We start from the raw sequence: 20,223 nt of genomic DNA, 5'->3' as shown, positions 1-20,223 counted from the left end.
ATCAATAACTCTCGTGGAATTTGCCATAAGCAGATTCTTGCGAATATTCTGAAGGTTTTAAAGGCAACGTAACGGAGTCTGACTCACATTTCATTTTTCGTCTCGTGCTGAGGAACATCGTGATTCTGTCTCATCTTCGCCGAGGCTCTGAATCTGATGCTGGCCTCGAATTTGGAGTTGACAGCAACGTGTTTTTATTGAAGGGGCGATCCTCAGGAATCCTCGGTTTTTGACGTCGGAGTCGTGTGATTATTTGAACAGCTACTGAAGAAAGAGCAGCTATTGTTAAGGGGGATTTCACTCTTTCCCTGTGACGGCAGAAATGTTCTGCAAGCACTTGGTGTTTTCAACATTCAACCGTTTGATATGACGAATTTTACAATGGATCCCTTTAATGAGTTTGAAAAGTAATATTTTGTTGGTGCTAGCACTTGAGGGAGTCCGTGGCAGTGGAGAGGCTGAGAGGACAGCAAAAACAGGCAGCAGCTGAACTACTTCCAAGGAGAAGTCCAATTTTGTTTTAAACTTTCCCCCCCCAAATTACAGCTTCAGTTCGAGGGCAGGAGCCAAGACCGTTGGGAAACTGATAAGTTTAGAACGAAAATAGAGGAATGACATCCTTTATATCTCTTTAGAAGTATGGAAATATTCCAGGAGATGGGAGTGGGTCGTATGAGGCCGATTACGCAGAGGACTCGCTACCTTAATCCATAAAAATATGATGAAAATAACCACCAGTCTTGTTGCCTTCGTGGGGAGGTAGTGCCGTCAGTGCACCTCACGCGGTGCACTGCAGGCATTACTTAAGGTTCCCTGCAGCGTCCCATAGGCCCTTACATGCAGCCCCTTCCATTGCCTTTACTGTGCTTCCGTTCATATTCCATCTTACCTTCCAACCTCATTGAAGAATTGCGTCATAGAGGAACTGTGAGGTTTGCCTCCTGTTACGCCTTTGAGATCTTTTTCTGTAAGCTTCTGTTTCAGCTTTGAATGTCCTCATAGGTCCCAACACTTGTTCTTTGACCTAAAGTGTGTATATATGTTCTATTCCAGCAGCCTTTTAGAGAAGATTTCCTGGATCCGTTTGCAGTGAGGCATTTGTTAGCTGGATGCTCCGGTCTTTGGGGTTCTGAGGAATCGGTGGCCCTCCGAGGATCGTGGTGTGGATGGTGGGGGGGGAGGGGGGTTGATCTTAGGTAGGGTCCAGTGGCAGGATGTTGCTTATGACGCCAGGGGCATTTTTAGCTCTATCTCAGGAGCTGGAAGAAATATCATAATAATCATCTTGTTTCTGTCTTTATAATGAGGTCTTTATGGTTGTATATTGAATGTATATTTGTAGGTTTTTTTTTTTGTAAATATCGGCGTCATTGAGTTGATAGTCACGATTTCAGATCATTTCCTATAAGTCTTTCACTCATTTTTATTTTAAAATATTACTTTTATCTTTGATTTTGATTTTTGTTTGTATTTTGTGCATGGGCGTCATTTCAGATTTTTGTTAAAGGGGGTGGGGGAGACAAAGACGTTTTGGCAAGCGAAGCGAGCCTAATCAGCTGTTTTTTTTTACTTTGAGCAATTATATATGTTTTTGAAACCACATGTGCAAGGTATTTCATCAAAATTACATACTCCCACCACTGTTTGTTTATCTCATCATCACTGGTGGCTATTATAGTAGACAGACAAGGATCAAGAAACGTAATATTTCGAGAAATTTCATGTATTTATGATTGTACATTCAAAAAGAAAACAAACTGTTACTTTTTGGGGCTTAGGGGTGAGGGGGGGGCCGCCAAGTTGAGGTTTGGGGGGGGGGCAACATTGAATCTTGGGAGGGGGGGTGGCAGTTGGCCCCCCACCCCCCAAATGACCCCCCTTGATTTTGTGGTAGCAGTGGAGTCAAATTTGGCGATTGCTTCTGACGTGGGCAGCCCTATATTTCCTTCTGAACTGATAATTGTAAAAGCAAAGATATTATGAACTATAATACAATCAATCAATCGGTCTCTCTCTCTCTCTCTCTCTCTCTCTCTCTCTCTCTCTGTATTAGAAAGAACACCAGATTTTATTGAACTTCCGGATCTCGACAAGTTTTTCAAAAGATGAGATTGCTAGCCCTATGGCTTGTTACACCTTTGTTGTGACTCAACACAGTCGATTAACTACATTTTACGTCTGTAGGTTTTGTTGGTGAACTAATTACTGTCAGCGAGTACAATTCACATCCTGTAAGCAAGGCAGATGAGAGAGACCTTACCTTACAGACCTTACATTTTGTTCGGGTTGCCCCAGGTCCCTCAGTGTGAGGCACCTCTAATGTCTACCAGAGAGTTGCTAGTACATCTTCCGGTATATTTTTCATCTTCCAATCTTGGATGGTCTGGGATGCAGTTTAGATATTTGTCGAGCTTATTCTTAAACACATCTACGCTTTCTCCTGATTTATTCCTCAGATGAGCTGGCAACGCATTGAATAGACGCTGCATTATCGATGCTGGTGCGTAGTGGATTAATATCCTTTGTGCTTTCCTTATTTTTCCTGAAATAGTTTTGGGCACTATTAATCTACCTCTGCTTGCTCTTTCTGATATTTTTAGTTCCATGATGTTTTCTGCTATTCCTTCTATCTGTTTCCATGCCTGAATTATCATGTAGCGTTCCCTTCTCCTTTCTAGACTATATAATTTTAAGGATTGTAGTCTTTCCCAGTAGTCAAGGTCCTTAACTTCTTCTATTCTAGCTGTAAAGGACTTTTGTACACTCTCTATTTGTGCAATATCCTTTTGATAGTGTGGGTACCATATCATATTGCAATATTCAAGTGGACTACGAACATATGTTTTTATAAAGCATAATCATGTGTTTAGCTTTTCTTGTTTTGAAGTGCCGTAACAACATTCCCATTTTTGCTTTACATTTTGCCAATAGAATTGCTATTTGATCATTGCATAACATGTTCCTATTCATCATCACACCAAGGTCTTTAACTGCTTCCTTATTTGTGATTGTCTCATTATTAGGTCCCCTATATGCATATAGCTTTCCTTCTCTGTCTCCATAATTTATTGATTCAAATTTATCAGAGTTAAATACCATCCTATTTACCTCTGCCCAATCATATAGTACTTTGTTAAGGTCTCTTTGTAGAGCGTTCCTATCTTCATCACAAGTAATTTCTCTACTTATTCTTGTGTCATCAGCGAAACTACTCACTACCGAATCCTTAACATTACTGTCTATGTCTTCAATCATAATAACAAACAGTATTGCAGCTAACACCGTACCTTGTGGCACACCGGATATTACCTTGGCTTCATCCGATTTCTCATCGTTTGCAATAACTATCTGTTTTCTGTTGTGTAAAAATTCTTTTAACCATCTTCCTACTTTATCCACGATATTGTGTTTTCTAATTTTCTTCGCTAATATATTATGATCTACCTTGTCAAAAGCTTTTGCAAAGTCTAGATAAACCACATCTGTTTCATTTCCGCTTTTCATATTTTTGAATATGTTCTCACGGTGGACTAACAGTTGGGTTTGTGTACTTTTTCTGGGTACGAAACCATGTTGTCCTATGTTGAACAAATAATTTTTTATTAAATGTTTCATAATATTTTTCGTCATTACCCTTTCATACACTGTCATAATATGTGATGTTAGACTCACAGGCCTATAATTACTTGCCTCTTGTCTTGATCCACTTTTGAAAGTAGGGGTAATATATGCTAATTTGTGCTCATCATAAATCTTGCCTATATCTACACTTTGTCTTAATAATATTGCAAGTGGCTTTGCGATAGAATGAACTACTTTCTTTAACAAAATAGCAGGTACTCCATCAAGCACTGCTGCAGCTCCATTTTTAATTTCATTAATAGCCTGCACAATATCAGCTTCATTAATATCTATGTCAGCTAAATATTCACTATTTTCATCCCTTACTTCTATATCATTATCTTCATTATCTATTCTTGGGGTGAATTCTCTCTTATATCGTTCTGCCAATATGTTGCAAATTTCCTTTTTTTCATTCTTAGAGGGCCTATTTCTATTCTTCTTTTATTCATCTTTTTCGCGTATGAGTATAATAGTTTGGGGTTTTGCTTGATATTTATTAGGGTTTTTTCTTCCAAGTCCCGTTTTTCATTTTCTTTTAATTGTATAATCTTTTGTTCTGCATTTTCTATCTTACTTTTTAGTTCTATAACTTTCCATACATTTTTTCTTTTGCAAGACCTTTTTTCCACTTTCTGATTTTCTGGAACAATATCCTTCTGTCTCTTGGTATGCATGACTGATGTTTACTTTTCTTTTTTGGTATATATTTATCCACTATTTTCTCTAATATTTTATATAATATCTCCGTATTTACCCTTATGTCATCACTTACGAAAATGTTATCCCAATCTTTGTTCAATTCTTCATTTATTTCTGACCATTTTATATTTTTACTGTAGAAGTTGTATTTTCCATATCCTTCCCACTTTTTCATTTCTTGCTTATCTCTGTTTTCACTTGCTTTGGAATGGACTGTTAATTCTATGACATTATGGTCTGAAATACTCGCATTATAAATTATTATTTCTTTAACGTAATTCATCTCGTTCACAAATACTAGGTCTAAAGTATTTTCCTTTCTTGTTGGCAGGTGATTTATTTGTTGAATGTTGTATTCTAGTAGCATATCTAATAGCTTTTCGAATTGCCTCTTATCTTCTGCACTACTATTACTCTCTTTTTTATATGTATAAGTACAACCACAATCTCCTATTCGTTCTTTCCAGTCTACGAAAGGAAAGTTGAAGTCTCCAGATAGGAGAATAGTCCAGTCCTTGTGATTTCTACATATATCATCCAATTTTTCTATTATTAAGTCAAACTCTTTAGTATTAGGGGGTCTATATATTACTATGTTCATTAATTTTTCAGATTCAAATTCTACCGTTATTAGTTCACATTCTGAGTTACTATATTTCTCATATATTTTTCCTTGATTTTTGTCTTTCCCATATATTGCGGTTCCCCCTTGATTTTTATTTTTTCTATCTGATCTATAAGTTTGGAACCCTTTTATTTGATCATCATTCCCAGTCTCTTGGGAATACCAGGTTTCACTTATATTCATTATATCTATTTTCTTTTCAATTTGGGTTAGTTAAGTACTCTATTTTTCTTTTTGAGTTACTCGTAACTAAACCCTGCGCATTCATCACTATGAATGTTTGCGTGTTTTCTCCTTCATTTAATATTGGTAATAATAAGGATTTTCCCATGTCTCTTTCCTGTTGGTATGTTGTTCTTTTTTTCATTTCCAGAAATTCTGACATTAAAAAATCCAACTTTTCCATAATATTTGATCTTCCTTCATCATAATTATTCATTTTGTGTCTGAATCTGCAATTTTCTCCGTTTCTGCAATATCCTCTTGCATAATAAATACAGTTATTATCTCTTGAGTAGAATCTTGGAGCTGATGCTTTGAAATTTTTTGCTGACATCTCTGCATATCTCATTGATGGCTTGCTTTTTTCTTTTACCTGATATTCTTTATTCCTCTCTTTATTTGTTTCTTTCTTATTTTGGATTTTATTACTTGATTGATTATTTATTTGATTATGATTCATGGCTACAGGGTGCATATATTTACATTTTTTGTCGAACTTACATCCTTTTCCTTCTTTTAGGTTTTTGCATATTTTTGGATGTAGATCTCTGCAATCATCCTCATAGCCATCTAGGTATGCACATTTATCATATATTTCATAGTTGTGACATACCTTAGGATGTTTGTAGTAACATCTTTCTCCAAATCTGCAATTCCCTCTTTTCAAAAGGTTGCAGACTTTGTCTTTTTTGTCTATTTTTTCCTCTTTCCCGTCATTGTGTAGATCTGGGTAGAGCCTCTTCGGGATTTTCTTTTGTGTTGTCATATCGTAATTTATTGCCTCATATGTAGTATCAATGAGTATCTCTGCATCCATACTTTTATCTTTTTCTTTGTTTTCCTTATTTTTTTCTGTCATTTCAGTTTTGTTTACTTCTCTTCCGTTTTCCTCCTCTTCCGTTTTCGCTTCTTCTTCTTCCTCTTCCTCTTCCTCTTCTTCTTCATCCTCAACTATTTGTACATTCAATCTTGATTTAATAACATTGTCTATCCATGATAGACATGTTGAGCAAAATATTCTGGTATCTTTTCTCATATCTTGCATTACCTCAGCACATTGTGGTGGGTCGGAATGTTGCATGCAGCACATTTTCTGATTAGGTTTTGTGGATTAACTATGCTATACCACACCTTACACAGTTTGCATGCTTTTGGCATTCTTTTTCCTAATGCATCAATTAAGATATTCACAATGTTCACCTTATTCATTTCCTTTGTCGGAATATGTTGGTTTATGTATATCTTCTTTATGAGTCTCTTGACCACTTGGATTTTATTTGGAACTTCTTCAATTATTTTCAAGATGTTTTCATTAGATTTGTTCCAGTTTGAAGGATTATATCCTTCTAATATATCTATGACTGCTTTTGTATCTTTTTGGTTAGGAGAGAGAGAGAGAGAGAGAGAGAGAGAGAGAGAGAGAGAGATTTTTGTATGTATGTTTAATCTGAGACGTTTCATAGTAGGCCTCAGCTGAAGTCATATTGTAGTTCAGTAAGACACTTGTATTTTTTAAACCAAGACAGATAACATGAGAGGTTTAGGCAGCAACCAGTGAGGATACGATCTGGTTGTTAGGTTCAACGGAAAGTTTGACAGATTGTGGCTGTGTGAGATTGTTTTCATTAATAAATTATAATTAATTAGGTATAATTATTGAATTTTTTGTTGATACACAACCAATTGAAGGTTAATTAGTTTGCCTATACATAGAATTGAGCCATGATAGAGGAAGCAGATAGTTTCTGTAAATTTATAACTAAATTGCAGTGGTATCCTTTTTGTGAGATAAATTTATCAGCATTGTTGCTTGTTTTGATGAGGTGCTATATTTATTCCAGTCTTACTATTTTGTATTTTGCTTGTCATGGTCAGTTATATTCATGGTATTTATGGGAGTCTGGTCCTATGTGTAGGAATCATGGGTAAAACGAAGGTTGAATAAAGATGGGTTTTACTCTGCTCACTTTTTATTGTTTTTATTTACATGTGCTTGTCATGGTAATGCAGGTACTGTGATAGTGAGAAAATATAATACATTAGTTTCTTAATAAAAATATTATTAACTAAGACTAATTAAGGTTCATCCCGTTTATTAACATCACACTCCCATAGTTGTTTGTAAGAAAGGTGTACCCGAGTCAGTTATCAGTTGAAAGTTAAGACGTATCCAAATTTATTGGGGTTCTTTGAGGCGTCGTACTGAGTGAGTTTGAAGTTTTCCTGACTGTGTCTTTGTGAAGAAGGAGCAGAATACTGTGAGGGGGAAGATGGTCGTGTTGAGGCACTAGGTGACGATGAAGAGAACGTTCCAACTTGTGATGATGGTGAAGCAGCAAATGCTCCTGCAGGGGAAGATTGTGAGCCAACTGTTCCTCTGTGTGATGGAGAGGAAGAGGAGGGAGATTTTCGAGATGGGGGAGGTCCCCTTGAGGAAGACACCTCCTGAGGTTCGAAACCAATACCTTCTCCAGCACGGAAGCGAACGGTGCGTCTGGTTCCGTCATCATCTACGACAGTGTAGGTTCCCCTAACATTTCCATCAGCATCTGCTGTCTCTGATCTTGAATACTGTTCAGAATCAAAGGCAAAGTTATAGGAGCATCAGCATTGAATTAGCTAACGGGTCAATGAAAGGGACTTCTTTTACAGGAGTAATCCTTCCTGTAGGCTGACCAGAAGGTGCTCCAGGGACAATAGGACCTACAGGAATGTGGGATCCCTCAGCAATGAATCCAGTGTCAGAACCAGCTTGATATTGGATCTGTCGTCGTTGACCATCATCAGCAACAAAGGCAAAATCTCCATCAACATTGTTGTTGGTGTTACCTGCTTCTTTCCTAGAGTGGGTGGACGTTTCATATGCAAAAGCATAACTTCCATCTGGTCTGAGTTCACTGCGGGTATTAGCTTCTTCGAAAGTGACGAGATAGAGGAGAGGAGGGACGAGCCACCAGAAGAGTATTTGGTTTGAGGAGCAGCGAGAGAAGATGGACGTTGGCTAGAGAAAGTGGTGCTGGCAGAACCCTGAGGAGAAGCTGATGGGGCTCGGTAAGTTGATGGACGTGAAGTACCACGGAAGCCAGAGGACTGGGAGGAGGCAGGTGTGTTTGAAGTTGGGGCAGTTGGGAGATGATCACCAGATGCAGTGAATCCTCTGTTAGCTCCTGCTTGATAGTCAACCCTCCTTCTGACACCATCATCAGCAACAAAAGAAAACTGTCCCTGTACATTAAGGTCAGCATCAGCAGATTCTGAACGAGAATGGTCACCTGCATTGAAGGAGAAAGAGTAAGAGCCATCATTATTAGCTGAACTTTGTGAAGAAGAGGCCCCACTTTGTGAAGAGGAAAAGGTTCCACTTGCACTCTTAACTGCAACAGCAGAAGAGGAAAATGGCGCAGAACCAGCAGCAGGTGGCCTGTAACCAGGGGAGGAGGAGGAGGAGAAGGATGAGGGAGATCCTAATGATCCTGTTGCTCTGCTACTTGAGGAAAATCTGGCACCTGAAGAAGATTGTCGTGTAGCTGCTGGAGTAGATGAAGAAGATTCAGGAGTTGGAGGCGAGAGTGGAAGGTCATTTCCTTCTACAACGAAGCCAGTGCCACGACCTGCAGTGTAAGAGTAGGTTCTTGTGATTCCATCATCGTCTGTGTAGGAGTAAGATCCTCGGACATTTCCAGTGGCATCACTTTGCTCTGATCTTGTTTGTCCCTCTCCAGCAAACTGGAAACCATAAGAAGCATCAGCATTTGGGTTGGCCAGAGGGTCAACGAAAGGTGGACGAGCCCTTGCAGCAGCATGGGCCTTATGGAAGTCAGGATGTGGTTGTGGGAGGTGAGCTCCAGTTGGGACAAAACCAGCCTCACCAGCTGTGTATTGAAGATTCACGGAATTGCCATCAGGGTCAACATAGCCAAACCTTCCATCTTGCTGTCCAACCCTTGTAGACTTTGCACTCTCGAAGGCTCCTTCACCAGTATCATGGCCATATTTATAAGTACCATCTCTGTGAAGGACAAAATACTGGGAACGCCTTCCGGTTCCTACTTGAGGTATGTTGTAGGCTCCATCTGGTCCAGGCAAACTTAGAGTGCTAACTGTGAAGACAGACAACACAACCTGAAATCCATAAATTTTCATATTACTATTTGGAAAATTGGCCATTCTGTGCTCTATGCAAGGTTATCTTTTAACGGAAAGAGAATGTTCGAAAGTTATTAGAGTAGAGAAATGGAAAGTTATTATCATAATGACATCAGTTATATGCTTTGAATTTTGATATGAGTGTAAAGATTTGCTTTCACCTTCATGGAAAGAGGAAGGGTTTGAAAAATCCTGTGTGGTTATGGTTATGTATGTATAAATTCCATCTTTCGAATAAGAGTCACTAATATTATAATGTGGGATCGAGTTGCACAGAGAGACAAAGGAATCAGCCCAATGATATGATTCCTTGGATTCAAGTCGACTCTCAAATACACGAGTTGCTGTCCACTGGATGAATGTTCGTGTTTATCGTTCTGCCTGTAAATGGGAGCTTGTGTATGAATGAGTGCAGGAATGTCTTAAGAAAAAGCAATAGGTAAAGAGTTCCATGATTACCATAAATATGAAGAAATAGAAAGCGATCCAAAGAAGCAAAAGGAAGTTCGTGTATATTTTCGCTTTTTCCACTAAATATTGGGGAACAAAGTCCTGAAGGGCGATAGAAGCGACTTAGAAATGCCATTATTTCCTTCGTGTATGTAGACGTAGGAACGAGAGAGAGAGAGAGAGAGAGAGAGAGAGAGAGAGAGAGAGAGATTCCAACACATCACTGAGTGCCATTACCAAGCTAATCCAGGAGGCCATTGTGGAGATCGCTGGGAGGGTGGGTTTCCTTCAGGCGACGCCGATGTCCCACGAGTGAGTGATCTGCCTTTGCAAGAGCTGAGGCCCTTTTATACCCAGAGGAGGCCGTGAGATGGAACGAGAGTAGGGGGGAGTGGTCGGGGCGGGGTGGGGGCGGGGGTGGGGGGGGGGCGGGTGTGGGAAGAAGGACAGAAACCAGGGCATCAGGCTGTGCCCTCATTGCCAGATCTGAATTCGTGGCCTGTCGTGGCATGTAAACAGTTGTGCCTGATCGCCCTTGAGTGAACCAGATCCTGTGCTTCTTATTCCGTTGTCTCTCGTCCGTCTTTGCTTTTTTTTTTCTTTTTTTCTTTTGAAGTTTTGAATTACATTTCCTGTGTGAGATTCTTTCCCTCGATGTACATCATAACGATGCTGGTTATCATTAGCACAGGAGTATCCTCGTTTAGCCTCATTTGCGTAGAATTTCGAATAAACAATTGCAGTGGTTTCGTCCGAGGTTTGCCCCTAAATCAATTATGGCATTTCCCAAAGATCTTACCGAGGCGTCTTCTGGTGAGAGAGGCCGGCCCCGAACTTGACGACGGCAAGTCCAGACGTCGATCCAGGAATGGAAGTGTTCCCTTTCTCGTGTTGAAAGCGAAACTTTCTAGATCTTAGAGCCACAAGGAAAGTTGAAACATTCAGAACTGGAATGATTGTCTTCCAGTTTTGAGAAATGGAATAGAAGATTTCCAGTGTTTGGGTCGAGCATCAAAGTGTTGCAGTCTGAAAGTAAGAGTTTGAATTGAGGGTTGGGGAGAGATTTGCCGATTGTCTTTCATCTCGTGACATGTCGAGATGTTACGATTCTGTTTGCTGGCTTTTGTAATTAAACAGATAACGTTGTATTATTTTCTCTGGTATAATCAATGCTATTGCGTAGGAAAAAGTAGTCTTCTTTTTTTTATTTTTATTTATTTTTGTGTTCTGTTTAAAGAGCCAGATGTTTCAGCGATGTGTCTGATGTTCCATTTAAGGTAAAATGCTTTGATTTTATTGTGAATAAGTTGGGGTTATTTTCTTTTCATGAAGCATTGATATATATTCACTGATATTTTTTATAAGCGATATTTATCATTACCAATGATTAATTCCATCAGCCTTGATACCTCTCTCTCTCTCTCTCTCTCTTCTCTCTCTCTCTCAACTCAATGAGTCTGACAATGGAGGATGAAAACCCACAACAGCCAAATAGTATTGTTGGACTGGAGACGTCCCTTTGTTTCAGTCAGAAAGATTTTAAGCCGAGCCTCATCATTGTCCGATCAGCTGATCGTCATCTCTGAGGTCATGAAGTTGCAGGAAGAGATAAGTGTACAGTAGGTACATCACTGAGGTCATGAAATTCCGGAGGCTGGTCTGTACGTAGTACTGGGGAGGACATCTCTGCCTATGTCGACTTTCCTTCTTTAGTCATTCCTGTCGTAATTTTATCTTGAGTCCTCTGTTTGCCCGAGTTCTTCTTTTAGTTTTTTTTCCATTTTTCATTTATTTTTTCTTTTCCCTTTGTACTTTTTCATTTCCCTCCCATCTTTAGGGATTCACGATGCCACAGTTGATGAAACTTAAATGAAATGAAGTTCTTCCATCGGAGATATCAATAAGACATCAATAACTCTCGTGGAATTTGCCATGATTAGATTGTTGCAAATACTCTGAAGGTTTTAAAGGTAACGTAACGGAGTCTGACTCACATTTAATTTTTCGTCTCGTGCTGAGGAACATCGTGGTTCTGTCTCATCTTCGCAAAGGCTCTGAATCTGATGCTGGCCTCGAATTTGGAATTGACAGCAACGTGTTTTGATTGAAGGCGTGATCCTCAGGAATCCTCAGTTTAGACGTCGGAGTCGTGTTGGGTTATATTGGGAACAGCCCTATTGAAAAAAGAAAAATAGAAGCTAATGTTAAAGGGGATTTCACTCTTTCCCTGTGACGGCAGAACTGTTCTGCAAGCACTTGGTGTTTTCAACATTCAACCGTTTGATATGAGGGTGTGGAGAGGCTGAGAGTATAGCAAAAACAGGCATCAGCTGAACTACTTCCAAGGAGAAGTCCAATTTTGTTTTAAACTTTTCCCCCCAAATTACAGCTTCAGTGCGAGGCAGGAGCCAAGACCGTTGGAACCTGATAAGTTCGAACAAACGACAAAAATACGAAGAAACCAAATGAACAATCCATTTCCTCCTCTCTTTTAGAAGTATGGAAATATTCCCAGGAGGATTGGGGAGTGGGTCGTAATGAGGACCGATGAACGCAGAGGACTCGCTACCTTAATCCATAAAAATATGATGAAAATAACCAACACCAGTCTTGTTGCTTCATGGGAGGTAGTGCCGTCAGTGCACCTCACGCGGTGCACTGCAGGCATTACTTAAGGTTCCCTGCAGCGTCCCATAGGCCCTTACATGCAGCCCCTTCCATTGCCTTTACTGTGCTTCCGTTCATATTCTTTTTATTCCATCTTACCTTCCAACCTCATTGAAGAATTGCGTCATAGAGGAACTGTGAGGTTTGCCTCCTGTTACGCCTTTGAGATCTTTTTCTGTAAGCTTCTGTTTCAGCTTCGAATGGCCTCATAGGTCCCAACACTTCTTCTTTGACCTAACGTGTGTATATATGTTCTATTCCAGCAGCCTTTTAGAGAAGATCTCTTGGATCCGTTTGCAGTGAGGCATTTGTTAGCTGGATTCTCCGGTCTTGGGGGTCTGAGGAATCGGTGGCCCTCCGAGGATCGTGGTGTGGATGGGGGGGAGGGGGGTTGATCTTAGGTAGGGTCTAGTGGCAGGATGTTGCTTATGACGCCAGGGGCATTTTTAGCTCTATCTCAGGAGCTGGAAGAAATATCATAATAATTATCTTGTTTCTGTCTTTATAATGAGGTCTTTATGGTTGTATATTGAATGTATATTTGTAGGTTTTTTTTTTGTAAATATCGGCGTCATTGAGTTGATAGTCACGATTTCAGATCATTTCTAATAAGTCTTTCACTCATTTTTATTTTAAAATATTACTTTTATCTTTGATTTTTATTTTTGTTTGTATTTTGTGCATTGGCGTCATTTCAGATTTTTGTTGAGGGGGTGGGGGGAGGTGAGACAAAGACGGTTTGGCAAGCGAAGCGAGCCTATTCAGCTGTTTTTTTTTACTTTGAGCAATTATATATGTTTTTGAAAACACATGTGCAAGGTATTTCATCAAAATTACATACTCCCACTACTGTTTGTTTATCTCATCATCACTGGTAGCTATTATAGTAGACAGACAAGGATCAAGAAACGTAATATTTCGAGAAATTTCATGTATTTATGATTGTACATTCGAAAAGAAAACATACTGTTACTTTTTGGGGCTTAGGGGTGAGAGGGGCCAAGTTGAGATTTGGGCGGGGGGCAAGTTGAGGCTTGGGGGGCAACTTGAGTCTTGGGGATGGCAGTTGGCCCCCCACCCCCCAAATGACCCCCCTTGATTTTGTGGTAGCAGTGGAGTCAAATTTGGCGATTGCTTCTGACGTGGGCAGCCCTATATTTCCTTTTGAACTGATAATTGTAAAACCAAAGATGTTATGAACTATAATACAATCAATCAATCGGTCTCTCTCTCTCTCTCTCTCTCTCTCTCTCTCTCTCTCTCTCTCTCTCTCGTAGCAATTTTGCTTGGTGAGACGTTCCCGCGCACAGTCTGATTAATCAACAGATATCACGCGTTTAACTTACTTCTAGAATTTGAGAAGTATCTAGAAGTGTTCGTGAATTATCGGTGATAAGATCCGTGTGAAAAAAGTAGGATAAAGTGTCTACTAAGTTAGTTTATCAAGTGAAATACTGTTAATCAGATCAAGTTGGCAGTAAGTTCTAACTGTGGCAAAAAATGGCGAAATTTAGCGTGTTTAGCAGATATGCAATATGATGAGGTAGCAGGAAGGGAGCTGGCATTTCTGATATATGAGATCAACAACAGTCCTAACCAAAAAGATACAAAAGCATTCATAGATATATTAGAAGGATATGATCCTTCAAACTGGAACAAATCAACAGAAAACATCTTGTAAACAATTGAAGAAGTTCCAAATAAAACCCAAGTGGTCAAGAGTCTCATAAAGAAAATATACTTAAACCAACATATTCCCACAAAGAAAATGAATAAGGTGAACATTGTGAATATCCTAATTGATGCATTAGAAAAAAGAATGCCAAAAGCATGCAAATTGTGTAAGGTGTGGTATAGCATAGTAAATCCACAAAACCTGATCAGAAAATGTTCTGCATGCAACATTCCGACTCATCCGCAATGTGCTGAGGTAATGCAAGATGTGAGAAAAGATACCAGAATATTTTGCTCAACATGTCTATCATGGATAGACAATGTTATTAAATCAAGACTGAATGTACAAATAGTTGAGGATGAAGAAGAAGAGGAAGAGGAAGAGGAAGAAGAAGAGGAAAATGGAAGAGAAGTAAACAAAACTGAAATGACAGAAAAAATAAGGAAAACAAAGAACAAGATAAAAGTATGGATGCAGAGATACTCATTGATACTGCATATGAGGCAATCAAGCAGCATACATATGAAGAAATAAATAACGATATGACAACACAAAAGAAAATCCCGAAGAGGCTCTACCCAGATTTGAACAATGATGGGAGAGAGGAAAAAATAGACAAGAAAGACAAAGTCTGCAACCTTTTAAAAAGAGGGAATTGCAGATTTGGAGAAAGATGTTACTACAAACATCCTGAGGTATGTCACAACTATGAAATATATGGTAAATGTGCATACCTAGATGGCTATCAGGATGATTGCAGAGATCTACATCCAAAAATATGCAGAAACCTAAAAGAAGGAAAAGGATGTAAGTTCGACAAAAAATGTAAATATATGCACCCTGTAGCCATGAATCAAAATCAAATAAATAATCAATCAAGTAATAAAATCCAAAATAAGAAAGAAATAAATAAAGAGAGGAACAAAGATTATCAGGTAAAAGAAAAAACCAAGCCATCACTGCAATATGCAGTGTCTGCAAAAAATTTCCAAGCATCAGCTCCAAGATACAACTCAAGAGATAAGAACTGTATTTATGATGCAAGAGGATATTGCAGATACGGCAGATTGCACCAAAATTCAGCACAATGAACTAACTATGATGAAGGAAGATCAAATATTATGGAAAAGTTGGATTTTTTAATGTCAGAATTCCTGGAAATGAAAAAAAAAAACCAGCATACCAGAACAGGAAAGAGACATGGGAAAATCCTTATTATTACCCATATTAAATGAAGGAGAAAACACACAAACCATCATAGTGATGAATGCACAGGGTTTAGTTACTAGTAACTCAAAAAGAAAAATAGAGCACTTAGAAGAACTAACCCAAATTGAAAAGAAAATAGATATAATGAATGTAAGTGAAACCTGGTATTCCCAAGAGACTGGGAATGATGATCAAATAAAAGGGATCCAAACTTATAGATCAGATAGAAAAAATAGGAATCAAGGGGGAACCGTAATATATGGGAAAGACAAAAAACAAGAAAAAATATATGAGAAATATAGTAACTCAGAATGTGAACTAATAGCGGTAGAATTTGAATCTGAAACATTAATGAACATAGTAATATATAGACCCCTAATACTAAAGAGTTTGACTAAATAATAGAAAAATTGGATGATATATATAGAAATCACAAGGACTGGACTATTCTCCTATCTGGAGACTTCAACTTTCCTTTCGTAGACTGGAAAGAACGAATAGGAGATTGTGGTTGTATTTATACATATAAAAAAGAGAGTATTAGTAGTGCAGAAGATAAGAGGCAATTCGAAAAGCTATTAGATATGCTACTAGAATACAACATTCAACAAATAAATCACCTGCCAACAAGAAAGGAAAATACTTTAGACCTAGTATTTGTGAACGAGGTGAATTATGTTAAAGAAATAATAATTTATAATGCGAGTATTTCAGACCATAATGTCATAGAATTAACAGTCCATTCCAAAGCAAGTGAAAACAGAGATAAGCAAGAAATGAAAAAGTGGGAAGGATATGGAAAATACAACTTCTACAGTAAAAATTTAAAATGGTCAGAAATAAATGAAGAATTAAACAAAGATTGGGATAACATTTTCGTAAGTGACGACATAAGGGTAAATACGGAGATATTATATAAAATATTAGAGGAAATAGTGGATAAATATATACAGAAGAAGAAAAGTAAACATCAGTCATGCATACCAAGAGACAGAAGGATCTTGTTCCAGAAAATCAGAAAGTGGAAAAAAGGTCTTGCAAAAGAAAAAGTTATAGAACTAAAAAGTCAGATAGAAAATGCAGAACAAAAGGTTATACAATCAAAAGAAAATGAAAAACGGGACTTGGAAGAAAATACCCTAGTAAATATCAAGCAAAACCCGAAACTATTATACTCATACGCGAAAAAGATGAATAAAAGAAGAATAGAAGTAGGTCCCCCAAAGAATTGAAGGGAGATTAACAAATGAAAAAAAGGAAATATGCAAACTATAGGCAGAACGATATAAGAGAGAATTCACCCCTAGAATTGATAATGAAGATAATGATATAGAAGTAAGGGACGAAAATAGTGAATATTTAGCTGACATAGATAATAATGAAGCTGATATTGTGCAGGCTATTAATGAAATTAAAAATGGAGCTGCCGCAGGGCCTGGTGGTGTTTCTGCTATTTTGTTGAAGAAAGTAGTTCATTCTATTGCAAAGCCACTTGCAATATTATTAAGACAAAGTGTAGATACAGGCATGATTTATGATGAGCACAAATTAGCATATATTACCCCTACATTCAAAAGTGGATCAAGACTAGAGGCAAGTAATTATAGGCCAGTGAGTCTAACATCACATTTTATGAAAGTGTATGAAAGGGTAATGAAGAAAAATATTATGAAACATTTAATAAAAAATAATCTGTTTAATATAGGACAACATGGTTTCGTACCTGGAAAAAGTACACAAACGCAACTGTTAGTCCACCATGAGAACATATACAAGAATATGAAAAGCGGAAATGAAACAGATGTGATTTATCTAGAGTTTGCAAAAGCTTTTGACAAGGTATACCATAAAATATTAGCAAAGAAAATTAGAAAACATAATATAGTGGATAAAGTAGGAAGATGGTTAAAAGAATTTTTACACAACAGAAAACAGATAGTTATTGCAAACGATGAGAAATCGGATGAAGCTAAGGTAATTTCCGGTGTGCCACAAGGTACGGTGTTAGCTGCATTACTGTTTGTTATTATGATTGCGGACATAGACAGTAATGTTAAGGACTCGGTAGTGAGTAGTTTCGCCGATGACACAAGAATAAGTAGAGAAACTACTTGTGATGAAGATAGGAACGAGCTACAAAGAGACCATAACAAAGTGTATGATTGGGCAGAGGAAAATAGGATGGTATTTAACTCTGATAAATTTGAATCAATAAATTATGGAGACAGAGAAGGAAAGCTATATGCATATAGGGGGCATAATAATGAGACAATCACAAATAAGGAAGCAGTTAAAGACCTTGGTGTGATGATGAATAGGAATATGTTATGCAATGATCAAATAGCAATTCTATTGGCTAAAGGTAAAGCAAAAATGGGAATGTTGTTACGGCACTTCAAAACAAGAAAAGCTGAACACATATTATGCTTTATAAAACATATATTCGTAGTCCACTTGAATATTGCAGTATGATATGGTACCCACACTATCAAAAGGATATTGCACAAATAGAGAGTGTACAAAGGTCCTTTACAGCAAGAATAGAAGTTAAGGACCTTGACTACTGGGAAAGACTACAAACCTTAAAATTTTATAGTCTAGAAAGGAGAATAGAACGCTACATTATAATTCAGACATGGAAACAGATAGAAGGAATAGCCGAAAACATCATGGAGCTAAAAATATCAGAAAGAGCAAGCAGAGGTAGATTAATAGTGCCGGAAACTATACCAGGAAAAATAAGAAAAGCACAAAGGACATTAATCCACTACGCACCAGCATCGATAATGCAGCGTCTATTCAATGCGTTGCCAGCTCATCTGAGGAATATATCAGGAGTGAGCGTAGATGTGTTTAAGAATAAGCTCGACAAATATCTCAGCTGCATCCCAGACCATCCAAGATTGGAAGATGCAAAATATACCGGAAGATGTACTAGCAACTCTCTGGTGGACATTAGAGGTGCCTCACACTGAGGGACCTGGGGCAACCCGAACAAGATGTAAGGTCTGTAAGGTAAGGTAAGGTCTCTCTCTCTCTCTCTCTCTCTCTCTCTCTCTCTCTCTCTCTCTCTCTCTCTCTCTCTGTTTTTTGTTTTTTTATTTATTAGAAAGAGCACCAGATTTGATTGAACTTCCGGATCTCGACAAGTTTTTCAAAAGATGAGATTGCTAGCCCTATGGCTTGTTACACCTTTGTTGTGACTCAACACAGTCGATTAACTACATTTTACGTCTGTAGGTTTTGTTGGTGAACTAATTACTGTCAGCGAGTACAATTCACATCCTGTAAGCAAAGGCAAGGATCTGAGAAAGAGAGAGAGAGAGAAGAGAGAGGAAGAGACTAGAGAGAGAGAGAGAGAGAGAGAGAGAGAGAGAGAGAGAGATTTTTGTATGTATGTTTAATCTGAAACGTTTCATAGTAGGCCTCAGCTGAAGTCTTATTGTAGTTGAGTAAGACACTTGTATTTTTTAAACCAAGACAGATAACATGAGAGGTTTAGGCAGCAACCAGTGAGGATACGATCTGGTTGTTAGGTTCAACGGAAAATTTGACAGATTGTGGCAGTGTGAATTTGTTTTCATTAATAAATTATAATTAATTAGGAATAATTATTGAATTTTTTGTTGATCTACAACCAAGTGAAGATTAATTAGTTTGCCTATACATAGAATTTAGCCATGATAGAGGAAGCAGATAGTTTCTGTAAATTTATAACTAAATTGCAGTGGTATCCTTTTTGTGAGACAAATTTATCAGCATTGTTGCTTATTTTGATGAGGTGTTATATTTATTCCAGTCTTACTATTTTGTATTTTGCTTGTCATGGTCAGTTATATTCATGGTATTTATGGGAGTCTGGTCCTATGTGTAGGAATCATAGGTAAAACGAAGGTTGAATAAAGATGGGTTTTACTCTGCTCACTTTTTATTGTTTTTATTTACATGTGCCAAAGCTTTGCTTGTCATGGTAATGCAGATACTGTGATAGTGAGAAAATATAATACATTAGTTTCATAATAAAAATATTATTAACTATGACTAAGTAAGGTTCATCCCGTTTATTAACATCACATTCCCATAGTTGTTTGTAAGAAAGGTGCACCTGAGTCCATTATCAGTTGAAAGTTAAGACGTATCCAAATTTATTGGGGTTCTTTGAGGCGTCGTACTGAGTGAGTTTGAAGTTTTCTGGACTGTGTCTTTGTGAAGAAGGAGCAGAATACTGTGAGGGGGAAGATGGTCGTGTTGAGGCACTAGGTAACGATGAAGAGAACGTTCCAACTTGAGATGATGGTGAAGCAGCAAATGCTCCTGCAGGGGAAGATGGTGAGCCAACTGTTCCTCTGTGTGATGGAGAGGAAGAGGAGGGAGATTTTCGAGATGGGGGAGGTCCCCTTGAGGAAGACACCTCCTGAGGTTCGAAACCAATACCTTCTCCAGCACGGAAGCGAACAGTGCGTCTGGTTCCGTCATCATCTACGACAGTGTAGGTTCCCCTAACATTTCCATCAGCATCTGCCGTCTCTGATCTTGAATACTGTTCAGAGTCAAAGGCAAAGTTATAGGAAGCATCAGCATTGGAATTAGCTAACGGGTCAATGAAAGGGACTTCTTTTACAGGAGTAATCCTACCTGTAGGCTGACCGGAAGGTGCTCCAGGGACAATAGGACCTACAGGAATGTGGGATCCCTCAGCAATGAATCCAGTGTCAGATCCAGCTTGATATTGGATCTGTCGTCGTTGACCATCATCAGCAACAAAGGCAAAATCTCCATCAACATTGTTGTTGGTGTCACCTGCTTCTTTCCTTGAGTGGCTGGACGTTTCATAAGCAAAAGCATAACTTCCATCTGGTCTGAGTTCACTGCGGGTATTAGCTTCTTCGAAAAGGTGAACGAGATG

General features: G+C 38.4%; 2 pseudogenes; both read right to left on the bottom strand.

Moving 5' to 3' along the window:
- Positions 1 to 7,133: 7,133 nt before the first annotated feature.
- LOC135205720 (uncharacterized) lies at positions 7,134 to 10,092 on the bottom strand (annotated as a pseudogene).
- Positions 10,093 to 19,238: 9,146 nt separating this feature from the next.
- Positions 19,239 to 20,223, bottom strand: part of LOC135205579 (mucin-1-like) — a 3,113-nt pseudogene continuing 2,128 nt past the window's right edge.

The sequence above is a fragment of the Macrobrachium nipponense genome, chromosome 24, assembly GCF_015104395.2.
Source record: "Macrobrachium nipponense isolate FS-2020 chromosome 24, ASM1510439v2, whole genome shotgun sequence".
Classification (NCBI taxonomy): Eukaryota; Metazoa; Arthropoda; class Malacostraca; order Decapoda; family Palaemonidae; genus Macrobrachium; species Macrobrachium nipponense.
Note: the sequence above shows the minus strand (reverse complement) of the source record. Positions and strands in the feature narration are given on the sequence as shown.